Source organism: Myotis brandtii, unplaced genomic scaffold, assembly GCF_000412655.1.
Source record: "Myotis brandtii unplaced genomic scaffold, ASM41265v1 scaffold504, whole genome shotgun sequence".
Taxonomy (NCBI): Eukaryota; Metazoa; Chordata; class Mammalia; order Chiroptera; family Vespertilionidae; genus Myotis; species Myotis brandtii.
In genome coordinates this window covers 949,185-954,986 of record NW_005369217.1, presented here as the reverse complement: position 1 = coordinate 954,986, position 5,802 = coordinate 949,185, and the positions used below count along the sequence as shown (strand labels likewise).

The 5,802-nt window shown below is 50.9% G+C and overlaps 1 long non-coding RNA gene across 1 annotated transcript in view; it reads left to right on the top strand.

Moving 5' to 3' along the window:
- The first annotated feature begins 2,004 nt into the window (after positions 1-2,004).
- Positions 2,005-5,802, top strand: part of LOC106727946 — a 10,408-nt gene continuing 6,610 nt past the window's right edge. Inside the window, exon 1 of the long non-coding RNA XR_001364182.1 lies at positions 2,005-2,578. This is a non-coding gene — a long non-coding RNA (uncharacterized LOC106727946). The remainder of the gene's footprint in view (positions 2,579-5,802) is intronic.

The following is a 5,802-nucleotide window of genomic DNA, read 5'->3' as shown; positions in this document are numbered from 1 at the left end:
CAGAGTTAGAAAATCTCAGATTCTTCATGCTGGCGAGGGCCTGCGACCACTGTAAGCTAAGCACCGTCATTTCGTAAATGAGAGCGCTGAGGCCTAGTAGGGGACAGGCCCCTCAAGGCCACACAGTAGGTCCCCAAGTAGGAGTAGCAGGCAGACCGACAACTGACAGGAGCATCATGGCAGCAAGCCATCATCCGCTCACCGGGCCAGTGTTCCCTGAACACCTACAATGGACCAGGACTGTGCTGGAACCTGAAATACAAACCCAAGTGAGACACAGAACCTTCCCTCCTGGACATCACAGTCGGGGGAAGGTAGACACAAAAACAGATGCTGATACCATGCTTGGTAAGTGTGGACACAGATATCCGCTCAGGGGCACAGGGAGACACCCGTGAGGCTCAGAGGGGCTAACGTGGTTCAGGTCCGGAGGAGCTCACAGCCTGGTGTGAATCAGAGCCTTGGCCTGTCGTAGTAGTAACAGCTAACACAGAATGCTGCCCTGGTCCCAGGCACGCCTCGTATTTGACCCTTACCACCTTCCTCTGAGGAAGATCATATAGGATTACCCCCTATTTACAGGTAAAGGAAACTGAGGCAGAGAGAGGCTAACAACTTGCTCAAGGTTACACAGCCAAGCGTGGGAGAATTGAGCTTTGAACTCACTCCTTCAGCTCCAGAGAGCACACTCCACCAAGCCCCGGCTCCTCTGCTCCAGAGTGACTGTGAGTCCTCATTACGACATCACGGGAAGCCTCCTGCCGCCTGAGCTCTGCACCACATGCAGAGGGTGGCCTCAGGCCCTGAGTCATGTTTAATGACCTCAGGTTGCCCCAAGCCCTGGCCCTGCTCTGAGCTCCTGCAGCCTTGAATGCAGGTATCCAAGACCATCTTCAGAACCATTTCTAAGCAATAGAGGATCGCACCTCTTCTCTTTGACTCCACGAGGCAAGCTCTCCAACCCACTGTGGGCAGACACACTCCTAGAGTTGCCTCTCTCTCCCTCCCTGGTTGAGCCCAGAGGCACCTGAACAGTCTTGTTGGGGCCTCCGTTTCAGAACTGGAAGCTCCGTTTACATGCAGCGGTGGGACCGTGCACTGCTTTCTCACCTAACACTCAGCAACCTGGGAGAAAGGTGTTGTCATCCCCGCTGGATGGGGAAGAAGTCACACAGGAACAGGGAGCTCCAGGAACTTCGTGCAGGTCTCAGAGCCTTAGGCAGGAAGCGCCAGGCTTGAATCCCAGGTCTGTTTATCCCCAAGGCTGGCTGGAGTTTCCAGGCATCATCTGTGACCGTGAAACTGAGCAGTGAGCCTGTGCAGTCTGTGTCTTTGGCTTCAACCATGATGTGCTATCCAATCAAGCTAACCAACCATGGCCAGAAAGCAATTGCCATAATATCAGAAACCCATTAGGCTCCATGAAGCTTCGGAAAGACTCTTCAAGAAGACACCTGTGAGCTGAAAATGATGCCAAGCACTATGCACTCTGGAAACAGCTGCCTGGGGCCCGAAGACAGCAGAACAGTCCTGAAATGCAGACCCAGCCTCGCCCAGACCCTACCAACCACCTCCCGCCTCCCAGACAATAACATCCTCGGAGCCCAGGGGAAGCCGCCTGTGGGAAGAACAGGTTGAGGTGACACGGGAAGGGTAATCCAAATGATCTCTGAGTTGTACAGATTGCCCATTTGCAGATTCCCAAGTGGTGAATGAGGCAATCCTACAATGAAGCAGTCTGTATTCAAGCCATTTTCCACAACAGCCACCCAAGGAAGCCTCCATCTCCATTCTCCGCAGTGGCTCTTACGGGTTCTGCGGTTTTACGTTTATCTTTCCTGTGGCTGATTTTCTGAAGTAGGAAATGGGTTAAGTCTACTGTCATTTTCCTGGGGAAATGACTGCCAACTTGAGCTCATTAGATTGCGAGCACGTGTGGCATGCTATTCCTGTCCTGTCACTTCCCTCACTAAAAGCCGGCAGTCTTCTCACTGCCCAAGGAAAAAGTCTCCTTGATGCAATTCACAAGGCTCTTGACCGTGGTCCCTGGCTACATCTCAAGCCTCCCTCCTCGCTGCTCTCCCCAGGCCCTCACCTTTTCCTGTTCTCTGCTCTTCTCGAATTTTCAGATCAGCCACACTCTTCAGACTCCTTCGGGCTAGGCCTCAGCACATGCCATCTCTCCCTCTGAGGTACCTCCCCTCCTCTTCTGCTTTCTCAAGTTTATGTTTAAACTCATATCTTCACAGAGTGTCTCCATCTCCTACCAGTCTCTTATTTCCTCAGCCTCTGTACTTCCTCTTTCATAATATTTATCACTCTTGTTTAGGGTCTGCTCCTCCAGCACTCTGTAATTCCAGAAGGGCAGACTGGCGTCTGTTTTGTCCCAGTGCCTACCACAGTGTCTGCCACACAGAAGGGCCCTGAGAAATATGAATGGATTGGAGGAAGTTGGGAGAGACAACTCACTTACCTCTCTTGGTTCCAACTGAGACCAGAACTGGAGCCATTATGCTGAAGACGAAATCCCACCCCACACTTAATCTGAAAGCCATGCCCAGCCTCCAGATAACAGGTGGTGAGTATATCCTCATCCTAGATATTCCGTGTTTCACGGTCACATGCTCTCCTAGACCACAGCGCTGTGGTGCAGCACAGACTTTCCACATCTCTAGGTTTTGCTTCTTCCTTCCTGCACAGATGTTCTCTTGGGAGGCTCAGTCCTTGCCTTGCACACAGAAAAGGATCCCTACTGTTCTGTTCTTCTAATACCTTCTGACTCACAATGCCATAGTGACATGTGCCTCTGTCATATTGATGACAATTTTTACTGATGGGGGACATTTGGCTGGCTATTTCTTATTAAATGTAGCCAGACATCTCTCAAACATCTGTGGCTGCCATTGCAGTCAAGATGAGGTTCTCAGCTTGGTCCCTAACTCATCCCTCTTGCTGATCCCCAGAATGTGCTTCCAAGCCATTAACTCTGGCCATCAAAGAGATTAGGTGCTGAGAGTATACAAACCCAACATGTGATTGATCAAAACCAAATATGACAAGGGGGAAATTCTCCTGGGAAAGACGGCATGTTTGGGATTTCAAAATAAAGTGAACTTTGGGTTACTACTGCTCATCTCCACAGGATGCAAACAGGCACTAGACATAGACACTAGGCTCAGTCTCAAGGTCACTAGGAAGTCCTTGTGATTAGCAATACAGGTCAACAGAGCCAGAAGGGGAGACCCTGCCCAGAGAGCCCCATGTGGGGGTATGGCATCTCAATAATTGAGGCTCTTTTAGTTCCAATGAAAAGTCATGTGCCAGGATGCCAGCCAGCTGTTGCCTGCCCGAGGGCTTGGAGATAGGCTTTTTAAAAAATATATATTTTATTGATTTTTTACAGAAAGGAAGGGAGAGGGATAGAGAGTTAGAAACATCGATGAGAGAGAAACATCGATCAGCTGCCTCCTGCATCCCCACTGGGGATGTGCCCGCAACCAAGGTACATGCCCTTGACTGGAATTGAACTTGGGACCCTTAAGTCCGCAACCTGATGCTCTATCCACTGAGCCAAACCGTTTAGGGCTGGAGATAGGCTTTAAGAGCTCTGCAAGCCACTTGTGAACCAGAGCCATGAAACTGGCTACCTTTGCCCAGGGCTGTCCCCAAACTCTGAGCCAAAGTCTGTGGCCCTGGGGGCTGGCCAGCTGCTGACTGAGGCTGCGATGGCCACTCCTGCTTCGCCCCAGGACCGTCAGAGGTGCAGGCCTCAGGCACTGGCACCCGGCGTGCTTCTCAATGATGGGAGCTAGAGTACAGGGTGGAAATATTATTAAAATAGCTTTATAACTGGGATTTCCATTGTACTTTATAGATTCCAAATGTGTTTTATATTTTTTTCATTTTATCTGAGTTACCTCCTTTTGAGTTTCATGGATGTGGAGGACTTGCCCAAAGTCACAGAGTAAGCAGCAGAGATGGGGTTTGATTTGGTCCTTTGGCTCCAAACCTCATGTCCAGTGACTGTCACTTGCCTTCTGAGGTAGGGACAACAAGGGGCTGGGTCTAATGAGCCAGTGTCCTGGGTGTTTTCTCTGCCCAGTTTGCTATGGCTGCCCTTGGGACTGAGGTGTTAGCTACAGCCTAGTGGTTGGAAAAGGCACTTTTCACTTCTGCTGTGAGAAATAACCAGGATAAAAAGGGGTCTCAGACCTCCTTTGAAAATGGCCAGCTTGGCCCTCCTGTGGAATTTGTAGATAGTGGGCTTCTGTTTCTTAGGCTTAATGACTGAGAGATGCCAAAGAAGCTGCACACCTCACCTCCAACCTTGACACAGCTTATGTCGCTGAGCTGGACTAAGAAGATGGATGGCTCACTGGGTGGGACAGGTAGAAGGGGGTTGGCTAGGGATGATGGCTGTGGGTCCGAACTTCTCAGTATTTAAGCAAGAGCAGGCCAGGCCTGCCCAGAAACTGACACCCAGGCAGTGTGTGCTGTGAGGGCAGGGATGGTGCTGCTGATGCTGCTGTATTGCTATGTCCTGCGCAGGACCTGCAGCCCATTAAGTATCCAATAAATGCATGTTGGCTGAACTTCTGATCACTGAGTATGTTGTGTCTGAGCCTTGGATAAATGTGGACCAGTTGCTTCCAACGGACCAAGACAGGCAGCCTGGGAGTCTCCAGACGTGTGGGCAAGCGCATCAACAGTGGTCAGACAGGCGTGAGGAGATGACCCATCCTCAGGAAATCAGGCCTTTCCTGGCAGTCACAAGACCACAAGCCCAGGGTTCAGACACAACATGGGACAGCCTGGGGATCTAAAGCAAGTTAGGGTGCATCACAGGTGGGTGGCATTCAGAAACCAAGTGTGCAGGGAGGTGCCATTCAAGACTCCAGGCAGGTAGCAAGGATCCAGAAAAATCTGTCATTAGGAAGAGGGCTCCAGAAACCAGGCTGGGGATCTTCTATGTAAGGGAGTTGCGGGGGCGGGGGGCGGGGGGGGTTGCATCACATAGGACCTGGGACTTAAAGATCGGAGATCAAGGTAGGGCAGGTACCCAATAATCAGAACTGGCCAGACACCTGGCCAGGTGACCACCCCAAGGCACAGGGATGGGCTGAGGCATTTGCTTAACTTTATCCTGTTACTGAGGTCTGGAGCCAAGCTGGGCCTGGAGATGGTGTGTCAGGTGTGGTGCCAAGAGAGAAGGTTTCAGAGACGGGAAACTAGACAGCACCTGGCAAAGGAGTGGCTTTTATGAAAGAAAAGAAAATGTTGGCATCTCCCCAGGGCACAGACAGGAGGGACAGGAGCCGGGTGGTCTGGGACATGTTTCCCAGGAATCAAGCTGGTCAGCTCTCACCTGTGATCTCCCTCCTGCACCCCCAACTCTGTTCAGGGAAAAACACAGGCAGAAGGAGGCAGGTTCCTGCCCTTGGAACCTATGGTCTAGTGGGGAAGAGACCATGCATGCAATGAAGCTCTGAGCAAGCACAGGTACCAACAAGCCCAATTAAGACGACTGCAGAGACACCACCGCTGCAGGTCTGGGGGAAGTAGGGAACTAAAGGGAGATGTTCCCCAGGGAGGGAGAAGAGTGACAGGGTCTAATATAGTCTAAAAAAAAGTCAGACTGGGGAAACAAACAGGTTCCCTAAGTGAAGTCATTTTTATAGCATCTCTATCATCATGCTGAAACCTCCTCATCTGACACACTGACTTCTCTTTAGAACATGCTCCAGCAGATATTGCTTATTTCCCACCGAATCAGAGAGAAATGACAATTCCCACTGGAGGTTT